Source organism: Lagopus muta, chromosome 3, assembly GCF_023343835.1.
Source record: "Lagopus muta isolate bLagMut1 chromosome 3, bLagMut1 primary, whole genome shotgun sequence".
Classification (NCBI taxonomy): Eukaryota; Metazoa; Chordata; class Aves; order Galliformes; family Phasianidae; genus Lagopus; species Lagopus muta.
Window position 1 is genome coordinate 50,756,344 of NC_064435.1, and position 21,525 is coordinate 50,777,868.

General features: G+C 40.0%; 1 long non-coding RNA gene across 6 annotated transcripts in view; it reads left to right on the forward strand.

The window, feature by feature from the left end:
• The window catches only part of LOC125690359 (uncharacterized), a 76,778-nt gene that overhangs the window by 24,902 nt on the left and 30,351 nt on the right, over positions 1–21,525 (forward strand). For 3 of the 6 annotated variants that reach the window (XR_007375637.1, XR_007375642.1, XR_007375641.1), the window contains 3 exons: positions 2,607–2,741; positions 11,223–11,308; positions 12,291–13,988. This is a non-coding gene — a long non-coding RNA (uncharacterized LOC125690359). Of the gene's footprint in view, positions 1–2,606; positions 2,742–11,222; positions 11,309–12,290; positions 20,338–21,525 lie in introns of those variants that run through there. The other 3 variants (XR_007375638.1, XR_007375639.1, XR_007375640.1) reach the window with 2 other exon arrangements.

A 21,525-nucleotide genomic window follows, 5' to 3' on the forward strand; every position in this document is an offset into this window, starting at 1 on the left:
TTAACACATGAGTGTGAATGTAGCAGGTGAGCACTTGTACCTGTGCTAGTGACCTTCTCTAAACAGCAGCTGCCCCTCTGTGGGCACAAGCACAGTGTAAAAAGCCCCATGAGCTGAAAGGCAGTAAAGGATTGTGCTGAGGCAGTGTAATGGCACAGCTGGAAGAGAGGAATCCCATTGTGTGTATGTAGGTTATGACACTAAATCGCACAGAGCTCAGATCAAAGAATCATTAAAGTTGGAAAAGATCTCTGAGATCACCTAGTCTAACCATCAGCCCATCCAAATCACAAAAACCATGGTTTTACCCACTGAAACACATCCTCCATTGCCACATCTACTCTTTTCTTGAAAACCTCCAGGGATGATGACTCCACTCCTCCAGAGTAGGCTTAGCTGTAGCAAGGATGTATCTTAATCTTTGCCTAACGCTTGAGCCCACCCAGAACAGGCTCATTCTTGAAGTTTGAAAATATTCCACCACATTATAATGAATGGAAAAAAAAAATGCCATTCCTCTCGAATACAGTCTCTTCTTATAGGACATATATGCTGCTAATTTATGCGGATGGGGGAAATATTTGCAAATGTTGCTATGAAAAAATGCTGAGATTGTATGATAGAGGTCCTTCTTGTAGCCAAAACTTTCCAACTGAAAACTGAAAAAAAGATGTGATAAACTTTGTGGGAGAATCTTTTCTGAAAAGCCTCACATCTATCCTTCCTTTTCTGTGCTAAAACAAAGCTACATAGACTTGGTTTGCTAGCCTTGAATTCAACTCAGTTTTTGATTTTTCTAGTGTTTATATGAATTCTGTGCTTGTAACCCTGGGGAGGGATGGAAGGATATGCCCATCAACTGTTCTGTTACTGAACACGCACATAGCAATATATGGCCTCAATTTGCACTTTGGGGAGATTCAGCTTGGATTTTAGGGAAAATTTGTTCTCAGGAATAGTGGTGAGGCAGTGGCACAGGCTGCCCAGGGAGGTGGTGGAGTCGATGTCCCTGGAAGCATGCAAGAAATGTGTGGATGTTGCAATGGGGGACATGGTCAGTGGGCATGGTGATGGCAGGTCAGTGGTTGGACTAGATGATCTTTGTGGTCTTTTCCAACCTTTGTGATTCTGTGGTCTATCCAAGGTCTTCTAGATTTTGCTGTCCTGAAAATCACTTGATTTCATGGTTTCTTTTCTGCAATAGTACCAGATTTTCTCTCACTTTTGTGATGCCTGGGATCCTCAGACCAAGGCTTAATTAAGAACTAGGATTGGGTAGCTTAAACAGACCCCAAATGCCACACACTGAATGCAAGTCTTGCAAAATGGGCTTTTTCTTACAGGTAGGATTTCTCTGCTCTACAGACTGGTTGTAGCTGGTGTGCAGTTGCAGAGCTTAACCCAGTGCTCTCTCCCGCAGTGCAGACAGAAGTATGTAAGACATCTGTGTAAATAAAATACACTGACAGGAGTTCTTCCATCGCTGCCAGTGACTGAAGTGGCACAGGCAAAAATCACAGCCAGATGAGTGGGACTGTGCCAGAAGGGATCTGTATCACTTTGACCCCGTTCTCGATAGATGCAAATACTGTAGTAAATTCACTGAGTTTGTTGAAGCAAATATTTAGAAACAGAGGTGCTTTAAGCTCTCTGAGGTGCTGCTAAGTCTTGTATTGCAGAAGTTTGCTGTTTACCAGAAAACTGAATGACTTTAAAGCTCCCAAGAGTTCTCTCACCTCTTCTGCAGTGAAGACCTTTTCAGGCAGAGATGCCCAGTGGATTTCTGCCAAGATCAACTTTCCTACCTACAGTACGTGCAGGGAGGAGAAAGCACCTGGAGTGCTGATGCTCCAGCCTCTGGCTGAAATATGGGTAGGGCTCTGCTGCTTCACTTCTGCATGTGCTGAAGAACAAGGATCAGCTACAGCTGAGGGTCCTGTACAAGAGTCCTAATTGCCCCTAGGCAAATATTATGTATATGGAGGGATGAGTCCTCCTTTCCTCACAGAAAGTACCCCTTTCCACATATCCCACCTCCTGCACATGGAGCATGTCTGAAGTCTTGGGAGGCTCCATGTGTGATCACATTTGGGTGAGGATGGCCACATGCGTAGAATCCTGGGCTCAGGAGAGCTCAAAGGTTTGGTTTATTTTTCTTTCTACTTATGTGGAATTTATTTTTGGATACTGTCCTGCAGCAGCGGTGCAATTGTTAAGAACTAGTATCTTCATTTTTCTACCTTGTGGTCCCAAAATCTTTGCAGCCTTCAGCAGCAAACAGAGGTTACCTGTTAAAGGGGGTGAGCTCTAACTAACTAAGCTAACTTTTATGGCTTCCACAACTCTGTGTGATGACAGTGCAGTGTGCTGGTACAGAAGAAGATGTTTCTCTGAACTCAGAAGAACATTTGGTATCTGCAATGGCCAGGTTTTTGAATGTGCTGCAGCTTGTTGCACCTTCTGTGGTAAAACAAGTGGACGTGCCACTCCTAAATGTTAGGGATGCTTTATTTCAGCAAGCACATAACAAGTGATTGTAAGGCTCCTTCAAAATGATTTGCAAGAAGATAAAGAACCATACATAGTTTTCTGTCTTTTTTATATAGGTGAGAGAGCAACTGAGTATCTTCTGCTTCTCCTCATGAGCTATCTCAAAGATGAGACGAATCACCACAGCCCAGGAAATGCTAACATTTGGATTACACCTCCCTGCAACACAGAACCCTGCCTCCATCTCTCAGGTACAGTGGTGCTTGATCCCTCCCATAGCAACTCCCTGGTTAATTTGAGGTCTGCTGCATCCCTGCATACCCAATGGCTGGTGATACTTTCATGACTATTTTGTACCTTGAGCTATTTGTACCTGTGCAAAATGGATTTAAAAAGCTGTCAGGCACAATCAGAGGCACTCTGTGCATGCCATCTGAGTGTCTTATGTCTGTGGGGATGGCTGCTCAGCATGAAATCCCTGGCAGAGAATTGGATCTGATCTAGGTTTCGCTCTGTTACCCCAGAGTCCATGAATTGAACAGTACAAGAAAAGAAATTAAGCCTAGGTTTGGCGAGGTTTGAGCATTAGAGTTTGGAGATGGATTAAGACTTTTCAAAACCCATCCTGTCTATCCCACCCCCTGTGCCTCCCTTTCTAAGTAAATGTGTTGATCTGTGTACTGATAAAGCTTCCTCAGATGCAGGGTATCTTTTGGCTGCATCTTTGGCTGTGCTGGAAATAACTCCCTCTCTCCCATCCCTCCCCTCCACCCCACTCAAATTCTTCAGCTGCAGCAGGGCAAGCAGCCAACCTCATTTCTAAGCGTCTCTTGTCTGAGGCTCCATCCAGATGCTTTCAGGGAGAGGCCTGATCAAAGCAGACAGTGCTGCAATTGAGCCTGGTAGCAGGGAGCTGCGAAATGGTCATGGGCTCCCAGGAAAACACCACGACTATTTGTCAGGCTGCTTTGATGAAGCCCGTCACCAGAGATGCAGTTGTCCCCAGCACCCAGCATAGCACAAAGGATGGAAAGATGGACACACATATTTGGTTGGCAATGTGAGCGGTGGAAAGTATTGTATTTTCTCCATGGCAAGGTTGATTTTTGAGTCCTTTCTGTGATATAATTTACCTTTCCATCCTTTGTTCTGTTTTAACTCCAACAAGCTAATTGGCTTATTCAGCATTTCCTTGCCAAATTGTGCATATAATTTGATGATGGAATAGTAAGCAACAGCAGCAATAGTAATTATGATCTCAGTAGTATCTGCAGAAAGATTTGCATTTACAATACAATTTTTTGTAAAAGTAATATTTTTTGTAAAAGTTATATTTACCAAAGAATGCCACAGTATATATCACAGCCTATAAGCTCTGAGTGTTTTGAACTGTTACTCACAAACACTGCTGACAGTTTTTTGAGAGGCTCGATATAAAGCCCTTCAGCCCGTTGAAGGAGACACTTGTCTGCACTGTAACTAGTACATATGGTATTTACAGCCACACTCCTCTTTCTGCTGTGCATCTCATCATCTGCAGTCACTCTTACACTCAATTTTATTTCATCTTCAACAATGCACATGAAGTGAGTCTGACAGTAGGCTTACCCAAACATCATTATCACAAGCAGCTTACAGTGATCAGAATGCGTACTTTGCTGTTTGGATGCTCCCTGCATCGCTTGTTAGGCATCTCTGCTGCCCCACTGCTCTTTTGGGCAGAGGGAAGGCATCATGCTGGGGGGCTGGAAATATGGCTATACATATCAAATATACATAAATATTTGACTTGCATACAAGGCATCCAAGTCATTGACTTCTGATGGGAATCTGAAATTACAGGTGCTTTCTCAGATCATGCTAAACAAAAAATAATGTTGGCCCCATTTCAGCATGCCGGAGGTATGAGAGTGCAGCAGGCAAATGGTTGAAATGCCAGGTCCTTGTCACAACCACGCATGGGCTGCATGACTGTCCTGGGCCTGTGATGTGTGATGGGAAATCTGTTGTTCCCATTTTACATGATCTAATAGTGATAGGACAAAGGGGAATGGCTTTAGACTAAAAGAGAGAAATTTAGGTTAGTGTTAGGGAGAAAATATTTAGTCAGAGGATGGTGAGGCGCTGTCGGCGCTGTCACAGCTGCCCAGAGAAGCTGCGCTGTCCCATCCCTGCAGGCATTCAAGGCCAGGTTGGATGGGGCCCTGGGCAGCTGAGCTTTTGGGGAGCAGCCCTGACCATGGAGCGGGGTGGGACTGGGTGGGCTTTGAGGTCCCTTCCAGTATAAAACATTCTGTGATTCTATGATTCTATCAGGAGAACTCAGCGTAGAAAAGGAGTGGCAAAAGAGTCACATCACAAGTATAAATTCCCATTTTGCTTAGTTCCTTTTTTTTTTTTTTTTTTTTTTGTGAGTGTGTGTGTGTGTGTGTGTGTGTGTGTTAGCAAGCTTTCCCATTCCTCTTAATTTGGGCTGGAGGTGTTCCAGATAAGATATTTGTGTGTCCTGCTTACCTGCCTGGGATTTATCCTCATATCACATTGATGACCTGGAGGTGGAGATATTGTAAGACATGAAGTATTTTTCCTCATAAATTGGAAAAATAAATAGCTGGAAAAAAATCTTAGATTTTTTTTTCATCCAAAGTGAAAAAGAAATTCAAGACCCAGTTGTGATTGTTTTCCTTCCCTTCTAGCATTCTGTTATGAAACACATTTGCTATTTGTGAACTGCTCTGGTAGAGGGCAAGTCATGTAATTCCCAGAGAAGGATGATCTCAGGATATGAAAGAATCTAAAGTGAAGCCAGATGAAAAAATGAGGATGTGGGGAGATTTCCTTTTATATTTCTCCCCCACTTGCCAGTGTTTTTGGAATATGCCTAGGTGCTGTTGTGCCTGTATGTTTTCTTGAACTGAGACTGCTGCAGAAGCTGCAATTGTCTAAACAGAGATTATATTACATGACGTGTTATAATTTTTTGGGCAGTTTTTAAATATTAGCACAACCTTGATTAAAAATCTGATGGTGGCAAATGCTGGAGAATAAGGAGGAGGTAACCGTGAAGAAGTGGCAGAGATAAAGTGCCCCCATTTCCCTTTCTCCCGCAATGGATGGGGAGAAGGTATCTTTGGTTTGATTTTTTAAAAAATTATTTTATTTTTTGGTTTGGTCTTCTGTGACCCTGTGGAAAGGTTCTCTTGTGACCCCCTTCTCCCTACCCACTCTGCTTAAGAACTTTCCTTTATCTTGGAGCGTATTTAAAACAACGCCCATGTAACCAAGCCTTGGTAATGTCTGAGCCGGAACTGGGGAGGGGAGGTTTTCAGAAATAAATGAGAAACCTCTTCTAACATGATTATTGCCAGTGTGGAGAGAGAGGTGGCTCAGGGAAGGGGAGAGCAGGAGAGCATGAACAGCAGCAATACAGTACTTAGCAGGTGTTGGGGAGAGCAGAATCTAATGAGAATCATAGAAACACTTGAAAGCTTTTTAACTCCATACAGGATTTGCAGGAGCTGTTGATAGGAAACAGTAGTGACCCAACTGACAGTTAAAGAGATGAAAGGGAAGCCCTTCGGATTAAATAAGATTTAGGAAATAAAAGGATTAGTGATACACAAAAGCTAGATTTAGGGGTTTATTTAACCAGTGCAGTGTGGCATGATGGGATGTGGGCCATCAGAAAGGAGATGAAAGACAAAGTAAAAAGACGAAAGGGGAGGTAGTAGGGAGGCGAGGAATCAGCACAACATCTCCAAAACCCCTCACAAATCTTCTTATAATTGAAAATGGCACAAAAAAGTAGTTTTCATTAGCAATCCTGTCTTCTTTACATAGTAACAAGAAATGCTACAATGACAAGAAATCTTCTGTGATGGACTGTCAGCTCAAATTTATGTCACACAGGAGGAGAGACTACGCTGTCAGTTCATTCACGCTTATAGATTAGAAGTTTGATGAAGTAAAATCAGATCTATGTAAAAATATCACTTCAGTAGATTCCTATTTAATTGTGCTTTGGAGTACAGGCTGCTGAAAGGACATTCTTGTTTAAAAGATCTCCATTTGGAGGTCTCCAGTGAATTGGATGTCAGCCACAGAATGAGAGGTGGTGAGCACGTGTCTGTGGAGCCAAGAGCAGAATGCCTCCAGCAAGCATCAATCCTGGGACCACTTCATTTTGTAGCTGAAAAAACAGGAGTGATAAGTTTCCAGAGCAAAGCTGCTGGACTTCTGGCTGAATCATCTATCAGTACTGGTGACCATTTGTGTTTTTAGAGAGGTACAGAAAAAAAGGTTACGGTAAAGTATTTTACTTTAGTTCTTCAGTTGTTTACTTAGGGACTACTTCAAAGAGCACTGAGGATAGTAGAATGGCTACCAAGGGGATTTGGCTCAGAACGTAAGACATTATAGTCAAGTAATTGTTGATGCTCTCAGCTTCTTGTAAGTGCCAGGTGGAGAAAACACAACATCTTCTGTTTCGAAGATGCTCTTACTCCTAATCTCCAGGTCATAACTATTTACTCTCTAGAGTGTCAGATGTTATCAGGACAGAATTGTAGACTCACAGAATCATTAAGGTTGGACCAGTAAGACCATCTATTTCAACCATCAACCCATCACCACCATGCCCATTATCTCCTTGTCTAAATGGAAAAAAATACATCTTTTGTGACCTCATTTCATCAATATGAAGATTTTTTTACAGTCATGGATAGTTATGACTACATTAGGAAGGTTTAGGTTTATAATGTTTGGGGGATGTTCAAATTAAAGTAATCCAGATTTATCCTGTCAGTATTTCTGGAAATACATTAGTGTAGAAATGTTTCTACAGATAATATTTACTTTTTTACATTTTCTGTAATCACATAGGAATGCTAATGGGGTTACAAAATGTTTCAAAAGTTAAGGAATGACATTATTTCAGTTTCTTAGGTATCTTTTATTTGGCCTTGTTTTGCCTGTGGTACTTGATGGTTTAATTGCTAGAATGTCCCAGAGTAGTTCTTTTTCAGTAAAATCTGTCCTGAACAAGAAATCTAGGTCTATATAATAGATTTAAGCATTACTTATGATTGCTTTGCATTTTTTTTTTCTGCTTCTCTCTGTAAAGAGAACTGCATTCCAGTTGATTGGATTTGGATGGAAATGGATGCTTGACTGAAAATTCACAGAGAGTGCTTAAGGGGCACTTTATTTTTTCAGTAAAATGATCTTCAATATCCTGACTGCATAACAAAATCTTTGTAAAATACTTTTTGCACCTAAATTACCCCTTCATTTATTTTATTATTGTTTTAGTCCCTGAATGAGAGCAGATAAAACTTGTTTTTCTTAATGAGCTGTTTATCACATTATTAATACATAAAAAATTTGATCCCCATGCAGGGACAATTTTCAGATTTACTTATATGTCTGGATTTTCCAAAACACCTGGCTGGATGGAGTGTCTAGTAGCTCATGGTGTCAGAGAGCATAAGTCAGCGTCTACAAATACTTAGGGGGCATTGAAATAGGGATTTTCAAATTTTGCTGTATGTAATAGCTTGCCTGGGATTCGTGAGGAAACTGGGGTGGATGCAGTGGCAAAATTCATGTCTCCAGAGATGACTCACTTTTTGTCTTCTTTGCTGTCTCAGACTCTTTGAGTACATCTTCCCCAGTCTATGCAATTATGGTCTAGTCCAACAAGGAGGATGTGTATCTTCAGACCAACATCCAGTGTAAGTCCCTCCTGGCCTGTGAGCCCTGCAGCCTTCATTGTACCATGTCCTCGCTTCTGAGGGCTTGAGTTTACAGCCTGAACAAATGCTGTAATCCTGTACAGGAGGCTGTCTTCATATGCCTGAGGAGGTGGGGCGTGGGTTTGCTGGCTTGCTCACAGGTTATTTCCATCTTTTCCCTTTGGAATTTGACATCCTTCTTCTAGAGCATGAAGAAGGTACTATGGGTGTTTGTTAGTCTGCCAGAGATCAAGGACTGTAACTTCACAGTGGCTAATTTTGCCATGGATGTACAGCTTGCTGTTGAGGTTTCTGTTTACTTTTAGATTTGAAATAAATTATCTGTTACAATTTTTTTTTTTTTTTGAGTAAATAACAGTTGGAAAATGTGTTTTAGAAAAGTGAATGTGAATTTATTAATACAGGGTAATTGAGTCCTCATATTAAACAGTACCACTAATACTGCATATTGGTAGTACATGGATGGTTGCTTTAACTTTTATTTAGGAACATCCTGAGACATTAATTTTTACATAAATGCATTCTTATGATTATAATTAATTCCAAACCCATTCCAAAATGTTGCTTCATTACTGTCTTTTAAAGTTACATTTCATTTGAGTGTGCTCCTGCACTGTTGTCTTCTCTCTTTGTTGCCTCTCTTCCAATCAGAGTGGATGAAATGCTGAAATATTGCTGTGGTAGACTTGAAATTCCTAAAACAGAACATACCAGAGTTTTCAGGAGAACAAAAGCCCCTTTTGTCCTACAGCACATTTTTCTGTCCTAATTCCTCTCTGGGGATAGCCTTTACAAGGAAACAATTTTTGGTCACCAGCAGCAGGGTTTCACCTGGCAGTTCTTGCTTTCTGTGTTCTCCTACCAGCTCTCCTGCTCCAACTACTGCTGCTAATCTAAGTACACTGAATTGAGTAGTGAGGAGCTAACATCCCTCTCTGACATTATCCAGCGTCTTTCTTTCAGCCCCCAAAACAAAACTGGCAGAGCAAGCAACAGATTCTTCCATGCTTCCTGAAAGGAGATTGTAGTGATGTGAGAGTAGGCTTGTTTTCCCAGGCAACAGCAATAAGATGAGAGGGAATGCCCTTTAGCTGCATCAGAGGAAGTTCAGGTTGGATATTAAGGAAAATTTGTCCCCAGAAAGAGTGGCGTAGGCTGCCTAGGGAAGTGGTGGAACACCTGGAGGTGTTCAAGAACCATGTGGATATTGCACTGAGGGACATGGTTAGTGGGCATGGTGTGATGGGTTGATGGTTGGACTAGATAGTCTTAGTGGTGTTTCCAACTGTACTGATTCTATGATTCTGTGATTATAGTTGCATATCATAAATAGCCACAAAATAAGATGGCTACAGAAATTCCATGTTTTTATCTATGTTTTTATTCACTCTCTGAACAAACTTTTTCTACAGATGATACATGTGGTTTACACTTAGAAAACTTATGATGTCTCTTTGAGAAAATACAGGGCTACAAACCCAACTTCAGTTCTGCTGCCTTTTCTTGGTAGTAGACATCATATATGAAGATGATTTCTAATTTTTCTTTTGTTCCACTGTGGTGAATAACAGAGGCAGGACGCTGTAATCACAGCTCAGATAGGCTGGCTCATAGGCATCATGATGAAGCTTGTTGAACTCAGACCCTTTCTTACGTAAGGTCATTGCATTGGTTCTCTCAGCCTTCTGGTCAGCTTTGATGTGAGCTGCAGTATTTCTATGACCTCAGCCTAGGGATAAACTAGTGGCCCTGCACTCAGCAGTGGTTAAACGTGAATATATAAAGAAAGTGGAGATTTGCTTTGTGCCAGATGAGGTTACTTTCAAGCATACCCACAAACTTGTAGAAAATTGATGTATTTGGTTTATTGAAAATATGTAATAGTAGGAAAAGAAACAGTATTTCAGGCAAAATAATATTTAAAGCTTACCAGCTCATGTACCTTGCTCTATGATTTCTGTTTGAGAAACAGATCTGCTCGTATCTCCATAAATATGTCTTGCCAATTTCTTTTTCTTTTTTTTTCCCTTTTTCTATAGATTAAAGAGTTTATACCCTTTCATGTTCAGCTTTTTTTCCTTAAGCAACTAAAGTCAATTTTTTGGGTCATTAGGGCATGTATCAAATGTGTGTATATAACTTTGGATAGTCATATTTCTTTTTGTCCTTTTGGGTGTTTATTTTGAAGGAAGTTAAGTATGAACCATCAGCAGTTCTTAAATGAGTAGTGTCTTTAACTGCTGTGTTTGGAGAACAGAAGGTTTGTCTGTGACTACTGAAGGATGGTATCCTATATTTTATATTTTCAAGCCAAAGACAAGGGAAAATGTAAGTTTACATAAAAGATGGTGCAGAAGGGATTGCTTAAATCTTCCCAAGTGCAGTCATCAGTAAATCATGCAAAAAAAAGCAATAGAGGAAGTATAGGAAGCCTCTGTGCTGGTGTAGAAGAAAGAGGAAAGATTTTTGTGCAGACAAATGCATATAGATTGCTTCAGTAGTCAGCTCAAACAGTCAGTTTCATTTCTTGGCCTAAATGTAAGCTGTACATAAAGCTGTATGGAGAAAAGGTTGCTTCACTTTTCTGTCTGTCTGTGTGCCGTGGGGGCTGAGTGGCATGCTCTAGAACTGCTTTGATTCTTAGTGATTGTGTTCAATTTTGCACATTTTAGTTAATCTTGGCAAAGTTATGAAGCGTCCCGTTGGGACTGGGGTTGTCAAAGAGTAAACGTATATGGTGGCTATGGAGTAGGATGAGTCTGAAAGTTGCTGAAGGTTCCCTGTGTATTCACAAGAGGAGAAAAGACCTTTCGGGGAGCAATTCTTCCAAATAATAATGAAAGGCAATGAAGTTCTCAGCGCAACCCCTGAAAATTAGGGCTGTTTTGAAATGGTAATGTGTTTGTTGTAACAGGTAATGGGAACATTACATCTGGACTTCTTCAAGATGAGTCACACTTTTCCTCTTTAATTCTGCAGAGACTTGGCACCTCTGTGTGATGAAATCCAAATACTGGCTGTGGTTACGGAACCGAGCAAAATACAGAGCAGATGAAGAGATACAGGTCAGTATATGCATCTATAGCTGTTTGCCAAGATGACATGGATCCAGAGGAATGTTTGAACACAACCCAGAAATTGTCATTCTTGAATATACATCCATTGAGATGACCCTAGAGAATACACACCTGGTTTTCACTTAACCAATTGCAGAAGAGATACCAGCTGAAAAGTACTGAAACACTGGAAAATTTTCAGATAGGTCAATGCTGTTTCTAAAATATCCTGGGATTTGGAGTACACTATTCTGCACTGTTTCTTTTGCTCCAAAACTAAAAGACACTGTCCTAATAAAGAGGACAGTACAGAATGACTGCTGCATTACTATTTTGATGACAGGCCCCTTCTTTTTTTACTTGTTTGCTTTAGTTCTTACCTTATGCAATGATAATTTTAGAAATGAATTCTGAAGTGAATGATATTTCCTGCAATTGCTGTCCCTTATCTGGAAGATGATGCTTATAGATGGAAACTGATGGTTTCTGAGATTAGCAATGCAAGATTGTGTTTCCCATATAGACTGACTTTAAACCAGGAGGATAAAATGACTTCTACCATGCAAAGGTATTTCTATTCAGGTCCGTCGGAATGTATTACTGCCTAGGACAGAGGTAAAAAAATATTTGATGTTTAGTCTAAGTTTTGCCTTTCTCAGAGTTGTCATTATTTATAATTACTGCTCTTTTACTATCCTAACTTGTTTTTCTTCTGCTGCCTGTTTATTTCTAACAGATGCTTATAGCCAGTTAACATATGTCCCCTCAGCCTTTGCCTAGTTAAGCTGTATGCAAATCAGTTACTTCTTTCAATTTTCCCCCCATCTAAATCCCCTCCTCAGCTACTTAACATTTTCTTCATTTTCTCATGGCTTCTAATATGTCTGCAGCGCTGAATGAATATCCTGGGAGTGGCAATTTGGTTTTAAAGATATAAATAAATAACTACAAACACAATCTTTTTTTAATTAAAGCTATTTATTATTTGCAGAGCTGTAGCTCGCGGGGCCTCATTGTTCGAGAACACCACGTAACAAAAAGAAAAGCCGTGCACTGAGGAGCTGCTGTGTCTGCAAGGGATCTCTTCAAAACAGAAACCAAAGAAAATTGAACAAACCCAACAATGTACTCTGCAGCCAACAATGGCCGCTGCCAAAGTCTTGTACCTGGCAGCATTCAACAGGTTATAATGCTTGTATCTGCTTGGTTGTCTTCCTATCCCATTTGTTGTTGCTGCGTGTGTTTTATATGACTTAATTCAGTACCTGTAGGTAGACTTAGGTTTTGCTGCAGTGTGGCTGTGGCTTTGGGAGCCTCTGCTTGTTTTCATGCTGGCAGCAACTGGCAGCTTCTGGTTAAATCCAGCTGACGATGAGCGCTGCCGTGCTTGAGGCGCTGTGCGAGCAGAGGCAGACAGAGCAATCCCAGGCCAGCAAGCTCTGGTCTTGTGCCTGGAGACGTCCTTGGGAGCTCCAAGGGAGATGTGGCGTCGCCATGGCGAGGCCTGGAGTCTGGGGATGGCTCCTCTCCTTGTGGATGGGAATGATGGCTTCTGTTTTTAGACAGCAGCGGTTCCAGAGATGCATCCCTAGGTGGCTGGTGTCCATCCTGCAGCAATCCAGACCTTCCTGTGAGGCCTGCTGAGATGGAGAAATGCTGAGACTGTGGCTCCCTATGTGACTCTGGGACTTCTGCACCATGTACAACATAGGGAGCCTGACTGAGGGAGGACATGAAGGATGCTTGTGCAAAGGGAACAGTCAAGCTAGGGCCACATGCAAGTGAAGTCACTCTTCACTTTCTCCCTCTCATGGCACATTCACATTCTGAAAATGGTAACATGGAGAGTTGAGAAAGGACAGGCTGTAGGTGAGACCAACAGTCTGATCGAAAGGGCCTTATCTACATAAAGGGCCTGACACACTTAGAACAAATATGAATAAACATTCAGTGTTGTGGAAAACACTAATTGAGGTGAGATACTTCCCAAGAGCAAATGAGGGATCATTTCTTCTGACACTGACATCCATTACATGTATACAGATAGGACCATCAACACCACCAACTCAAAGCTTTGCTATGGTCTACAGGGCCACTAGAGAAAGCAAAGTACTAGGTGACATTTCTAAGCAGTCAGTTCTTGTTCTCCAAACACATCTAAATTAAAGATCCATGATCCTGCAAATGCATGAATTGTGTACATAACATAATTTTCCAGGAGTTTAAAGGTTGCCATTGAGGAACTTGTGTTACCTCCAATGGATAGAACAAGGAGAACATTTGCACCCAAGAAACACTACTTTTTCAGTATTAAAGTTGTAGAAGGCATAGGAGAATACTGAGAAGCAAAGCTGTAATTTTCTCTGGCCTTTTGCTGTCTCCTTTCATTACATGTCTAGGAGAAGTAAACAAGGTCTGATGCATTCCTATTGGAAACAGTTTTAGCAAAATTGGAGTCCTTCTGCTGCAAACGGTGGAGGTAGACATGATTATCCACATTTTGGGTCTACTGCATACACAGGGCTCTTTCTGCCTTCAGTTCCAACACTGCTTCAGACCTCAGTTCATTAGGTTCACTTTGTTCAGCCTTCAGCAATGTGGCTCCCAGATGTGTTTTCCGGTATTTCGTTTATAACTCTGAGGAATCTACAGCATCCAGTCACCCCTGTGTCTTTTTTTTTTTTTTTTTCCTGGCATTGAAGTTCTTTGAACAGGACATTCTTATTAACATCAACAGTCAAATATGAAATAAAGCTAAAAAACCCTGTCAGGTTTTCATTCTCACCAGAAAGAAATTTAAGGTAGAACTTCAACGAGCATCCTCATAGAAATATTTGCTGGCAAGGTTTTTGTTCACCACTGTACTGATATAGTTTTCAGCTGACAACATACGTTCCTATGCAACATCTTTTAAGTCTTCTGCTTTGTGAATATCAGTATCAGCATTGCAGCAATGATAGTTCTGGGATGTAAATGGTTTATTTTATTTTACCAACTTAGGTAGTTTGGGAAAAAATGAGTTGGAGGAGGGCATGTATGTCTGCAAGCTTGTCTGTTTTCTCCAGCTACATGGACTTGAAAAATGCTATCTCTGTTACAAATCTTACTTTCCTTTGTATGCATGTGGTTGGATAATTACCTCTAACTATTGCTTAGATAAATGGTTTCTAAAGAATTTGGGCACACAAAGTCATAGTTGCTAAATTGTCTAAAGATGATTTCTTAAATTAAGTAATTTTCTCTCTAAGTTTGTTTCATGGCACATGAAAATACTTTTTGCCATATGTATTTCTAGGCCACTTTTTAAAGCACGCAGAATTATTAGGTCTTATAAATTTTCACAGGCATAGCAAAAAATGCCAGCAATTGCTTTTGTCTAAGTCATTTAAAAAAGGTGTCACTATGTCTGACTTCAAAGTGCCTGGTAAATCTGGATCAGAGAGGCAATGAATTTGAAATATTAAATCATGCATAGCACAGAGCATTGGGCAAAATTAAAAAGGGAGGCTGAGTAAAAGATCATAGAAAAACATAACTCAAGCAGGACTGTGGTATTTTGATTTATTTTCAGTTTTTTAAAAACTGATTTTGTTTTGCAGGATCTCCCTGTGCCCTCCTGCCATCATGAGAAAAGAGCTTCAGCACACTTTGCTTTCCAGGCTTTGCATTTACAGCTGGTTCCTGAAGGAGGTTCATGAACTCTGCTGCACACAGCGAGTTGCTTCTTGCCTACACATAGTTTTAATTGTAGTATTTAGCAATTGGTTTAGTCTCTTAATTGCAAGGTATAACATCTCTGCCAAAAATATCATAAATGGTGATAACTGAGTATTTTTCATATCTGAAGTATCTCAGTATTTGAATCTCGGTTATGCCTTACCTTCCCCTGTTCTTGGGACAGTGTATTCCTCATTTTAATTCTGTGCCTTCCAGAGAAGCACTACTTAATTTCTTTGGGTATTGCCTGTGCTTTATTGCAGTGACAGTAGAATCCAGGACAGGATGAAGGAAGGGCCCCATCTAGGTTTTTCAGAACATGCAATACTGCATGTTTCTATCAAAGCCCAGACTATCTTTCACTTCTCTAATGTTAGCAATTCAAGTCTTTATGAACTTGCTTGACAGGAGAGGCTGCTTTTTGGCTAATCCTACTTCTACCCTCACTGATATGGCTACTCCTCCCCATCCTCATGAAGCAAATTCACCTGGCTCTTGGCTGCCCCTGACCAGGAGGTTTACTCCAAGCTCTCTGTCTTACACTCTCTTTCCTTCAATTGAAATGGTTGTCAGGACCTTGTCTGGTATAAGACTAGGTTACATTTTGCTTGTCAGAAAGGTGCTTTTTCTGTTTTACATTTGGCTTTTATTCTTGCATTGCCTGACCTCATAATCCACCCTGACCCACATGAAACCCTAAATAACCATATCACTTGTTAGTATTACAGTATGTTTGTTAAGCAGTACACTGTTTCAAGGCTCTTGTTGATGGCTGCTGCACAGAGAATTTATTGCTTAATCCTATCTTTTGTTTTCCAGACTTTTTCTGATCTTGTTTCCATTGCTTACCTTTCTCTCTGTATGTAATGTTTATATATGACTCCTTGAAAGACCTTGCAGGCTGTGTCATGGCTGTGTCGGGGCAGGAACTCAATGAGCTTCAGAAGGAAACTTTCTAGTCCTACCGACTGGGTCACCCATAGAAAGTGCTGTCTTCAGAGGGGATGGAAATCCAGCAGTTGCAGTTTCAGACTCGTCCAGCTGTCAGCTGAAAAGTATCTACAAAAGCTTGCTAAAAATATCTGTCAAAAGTTTAATTTATGACAAAGTAAAAATGCTGTGTGAAACACATTGAACCCCGGTTTTGAAGCTTGTTTGGAAAACTTTTTAACCTGTAGCTGGCTTTACCTAATGTTTATCTGCCATATCATAGAATCATAGAATGTCTTGGGTTGGAATGGATCAAAAATCATCCAGTTCTAACCCCCTCACCACTTGTTCTTGCAGCTCTCCCACTGCTACCACAGCCCGTCTTCTATATTTTTTTGGTGCAATGCTGTTTTTATTGTTAACACAGTCAAATTTCGAAGTCAAGCTCCACTCTTCTCCATTATTACTTCTATTACAAATATTTGTGAATTTTTTTGTCCATTTTAAAATTTGGGATATGCCATGGCACAGTCACATGAGGTTTGTAGTTCTGCAGCCTCAGTATTTTGTCATGTGGGTAACATTAATCAGGATGACTTGGTCTTTGAGGCATCCTCAATCTAAGTATTTTCATTAGTTTTTCTTCTTTTCTGTGCAAGAAAGAACTGAAGAGCCTGCAGTAGGGAGGGAAAGGGAGAGATGGCTTTGTACTTATTTCTTTTTTTTTTTTATTTAACCAACATCTAGTTGAGCTTTCAAATACTGCTAAAATCTAATGTACTCTCCAAGGCCTTGTTCTGTGTATTATAATCTGTAATCATCTGTGTTACAGTTTTCACAGAAGTGCTAAAACCATTTTAGCACCACTTTGCTGGCAAGAACATTTAGAGTCTTTCAAAGAATGAAACTTTTCATGAACTACAAATAGAAGACATTTGTGAGGCTTTTATGAAAACTTGGCATTTAACTGACTGCGTTAAGTCCAAGAGTAATTTTCAGATCGGCAGTATATAAAATTGGTCCTCAAGCTCCTTCTAAATAGCAGCACAAAGTAGGACTCTGAAAAGTCAGTTGTCTGTGTCATAATTAGTAGGAGATAAACTAAGTGTCAGAAAACACATTTGCAGAGGAAAAAATGTCTCCATACTTTTATCTTTCTTTCATATTGTACACAAAATTGAAAATTGCTCTCTCTTATTAAGAATTCATGCATTTAGTAATATTATTACTTTTATAAAGATATCCACTCTAAAATAAAAAGGACCTAAACTCAGAAGAAATGTGACTCCATGGGGAAAAAGGCACATCATTTTACTGGCTTTCTATACCAAATTTTCAAGATCAAATTCTGCAGAAGAGAAAAGGAAAGGAAGGTACAAACTTTTTCAAATAGAAATGGTGTAAAATGGAAATTTCATTTATTTTTTTTTTTCTCCTCACAGGGAGATCAGCACAATCAGATCTTACAGAATAATGATATAGGTATTATTATTATTATTTTCAAACTGGCTTTAATTTTCAGAATACATCCTCATCTGGAGCTTTCAGTGTTTTTCAATTCACTCCACTTTCCCCTACTCTTCTTTAAAATACAGAAAACAGATGTGGAATACATTTCTGATTGTACTTATCTGTGACTGAAGTCTTGAATATAGTGATTCTACCTGCAGAATGCAAGTGAAATTGGAGTTAAACCTTAACTGTTTTGATTGGACATGTGCATGGCACGTGAAGAATGCATGCAAACCAAGTCCAGAATGTTGCTGTCACCCCAGTTTTGGGTGAAGCATATGCACTTTTACCTCTGTGATCTCACACAAACATCAGCAAGGCCTTTGCTTTTCAAATCCACAGATCTCTGCCTGTGAGACTGTGTAAATGACAAAGAAATCTCATTCTTGACATTTGATCAACACCACATAAGAGACCCAAGCCTGTACTTTACCAAGGCTTTTGTGAGAACCTGAATAGATTTTTCTCATTTTTGCTCATCAATGTAGTGAATTCAGTGCTGAAATGACAGTAAATCTCAGGGAGGTGAGGAGAATTACTGAATGCTTATGAATCAGTTATAGTGCCTGGACTCAGAAGCTCAGAAGGTGTGAAGAGTTTGCCATTAACGGCTACAGGAATTCGTTCTGAGATTGCTTCTGAATCTTTTGCTGTGTTTACATGTTCTGAGAATAATAATATAAATATCTAACACTTCTCTGGTGCACATAATTGCTTTTTCTCCCAGCACATGCACGTACTAGAAACACTCGTATGATTACATTCTGTGCTTTACTGAGAAGAGGAGCTTAGTGAATTTGTCCTTGCGTAGGAGTCTGTGGCAGAACGAGAGGCTGAGCCCTGTTTCCTGCACCCAGACCAGTGTTGCAATCATGTGACCACTTCTGTGCAGACACCTTCCTTCAATGATGTCTACTGTGGAAATCAGTCTGAAGATTTGAATGGTGCTTCCCAGTTCTAAAACTGACATGTAGATGTCAATGTGCATCAATATAGAGAGACCTGCACTTCTCCTAGCTCAACAACTGCCTTGGAGATTTAATCAGTCTTGGAAGTACTACTCTGCTGTCTTTCCACTGACAAGAAGGAGAGAGAAGCCACCACGCAGGTGTGACAGTGAAGAATGAAGCAGCCTGTTTCCTCAGGCAATTAAATGTGGGCAGCTGTGGTAATTTACAGACACTTCAATCCCTTGGTCTTAGGATGGTTTTGGACTGAAAAGATGTAGGATCAGTTTCCTAAAGGTGATAAGCTAGATCTCCAAAAGAGAAATTTATCCACAGCAGACAATAATAATGATTTAGATACTGATACCAACATTTATTTCACAGAGTTATAGAATTACCAAGGTTGGAAAATACCTCTACGCTCATCCAGTCCAACTGTCCACTTATCACCAATATTTCCCTAACCCTAACCATGTCCCTCAGTACAACATCTAAACATTTCTTGAACACCTTCAATGACAGTGACTCCATCACCTCCCTGGACAGCCCATCCCAGCGCCTGACCACTCTCTCAGAGAAGTATGGTTATATTTGCTTTATACACAACAAGCTTTTAAACTTCAAAACTTCTGAAGTTCAGCAAGATGTCAAAAGAACAGCAGCAATTTAAATTGTACTGTAGGAGCATTAGAACTCAGGAAACAACCATGGTATGCTCTTATTCCTAAAAAAGCCATGACAGAATGTTAATCATTCTCACAAATTGGAGCTGAGCACTTTGGACCAGTGGTATTAACCTCTGAAAGGTGAATCTTGACAGGTGTTTTCTCAAGTTCCATTCTTCATCCCCACTGCAGTAGTCTCTCCCTTAAAACACTGTATTAGAGTTGTGAGCTGTAAATACATCAGGAGCATATCACGGCACCATATTACATGTAACATTTCAGATTGGAGCACATCTTAGCATACCATGTGAAGATCTCATGGGGCAGCACTGGTAGGTATACCACGTTTTCCTCATCCCTCTTACTTCAATAGACTCTATCAACAATCTGAAACAGTAGGCCACTTACATGAAATGCACGTCCTAGATCTTCTGAATTTCTCTGAACCCTGCATCTTTGACTGGTTACTGCTTTGGGGTTCTTACTGGGATGCATTTTTGTGAAATGAAACACCAGCTGATTCAAATGGATGAACCAAGAGTGAGCTGAACCAACAGCTAGGACAGAATTTACCAGCTATACTAGCAAGGGCAAAGACACTTCTAGCTACTGTACAGCTGTAAACTTGAAGACTTAGAGCTCCAACACAATATTTTTGTATTTATCTAAAGAAATGGCTACATGAACCTTTGCAAGCAGAAGTGAGCTTTCTCCATCTTTACTCTGAGCTGACTGGAAGTCATATAGCAAACTAGCATGGCATTAGGCCTAAACTAATATAGCCTGCTTCCCAGCTGAACTTTATTAGCTTGGGCTTGGTGCCCTGCTAACCACAGCTGTGGATTTCATGTCAGCTTGGAGTACAGGCAGAACAAGCTCATGCCTCTTTATGGGGAGTCCTATAGGATTTTAATGTTTGTGAGTAGTGCTAGCATTAGAAAGTTGGATGTTTCTTCTTTCTATCCTCAGAACAAATTACAAAGTAAGTTGCCTATCCTTTCTTTTACGTTCTCTGTATCAGCAAATGTATTTTTTAATCTTTGCTTTGTCTTGTTGTCAGTCCTTACTTGTCATTAACTGGTCCTTTTTCTTTCATCTGTGTTCTTTTTACAGTTAAATAGTCTTAATTTTTTTTCTGCTCCTATAACCACACAAGGCAACTCTAAATTAACAAAGAGAGCTGAGCAAAGACTTGAGAACTCATATGAAAGAAAAATGATGTTTCTTTGAAATTTCTTCAAATGTTTAATCTACATCTTTGATCTAGTAGTTGACTTGTTTGTAAATAGAGCCTGCCCTAATAAATTTTTAAATTTTTCATTTGGAAGTGTACTGCTGGAAGCTGTCTATTTGTTAAAATCAAACCCAGCTTTATTTAAAAAAAAAAAAAAAAAGTGCTGATTTTGTTGAATATGTGTGTGGTGGAGAGCAGAGAGGTAAAATCTAGCTTGTGGCATTAAGGATAATGGCCCTTCTGTGGGTTCTGGTTCAATCCAAATTAAGCTGAGTGGAACAACTCTGCTTCTGAAGATCACAGGTTTCTGGAGTAAGAACTTTATTATCCTCATTGTGGTGTTTGGTTTTGTGTGACTCATTAGAAGGTTTGTGGTTCAAAGTTCACAGCACTTAATAGTAAGGAGTATGCTGCTCGCTGAACTGTTGGCTAAAGTGGGTTCTCTTTTCTTTTTCATTTTCCACTTCTTCTGTTCAACCCAAACACCTGCTACTATTAAAATAGATGCTTACCTTCTGCTGATAAGCTTGAGCCTCTAACTGGGGCTTTTGCCCAGCAAAACTTGCAATGCCTGCTTTGTAGTTCTTTCTTCTTGTTCGGAGTAGCTCATTTTTTTTCTAAGCTTCCACACCTTGAACAAGGTGGAGGCATTAGAAGGATAATCTGTTATGCTCCTTCTGAAAAAACACAAACAAACAAAAAAAACTTTAGCTAAAGATAGAACAGAAGTTAGCGAAAATGATTCTGTATATAAAACATTCTTCATTTTTATTCTTTTTGTAGGTTTTGTGTGTGATCAATTTGTTTAAGTTTTTTACTTTATAGATACATTTGCAACTGTGAAAAATTCTCCAAAAATTCATTGATCTTATTGCTAAAGAGATATTCAGAGGTGTTATTTTTTTCTAGTATACAAAAAAAAGCAAACAAAAGTTTAAATTTTCTATGTCTGCATTTCTTTGTAAAGTCATGGGACTCCCTAGGTTTGCCTCGGGTAGAATATGGTCCTCATTTTGGAGATATGGTGTAAGCTGCAATTATGAGCTGTGTGACTGTGAGACACTGCTATAACAGATCAGTGAGGAAATGGAGCTTAGGATTTTGTATGCTGTCTGATGCCTCTGTGTTGGCACAGTTTACTGGAAGGTGGTGTAGCCAACCTACTTTCTCCTTCACTATAGAGTGTTAGTTCAGTGTGAGATTGCCTTTGAGCGTTGCTTA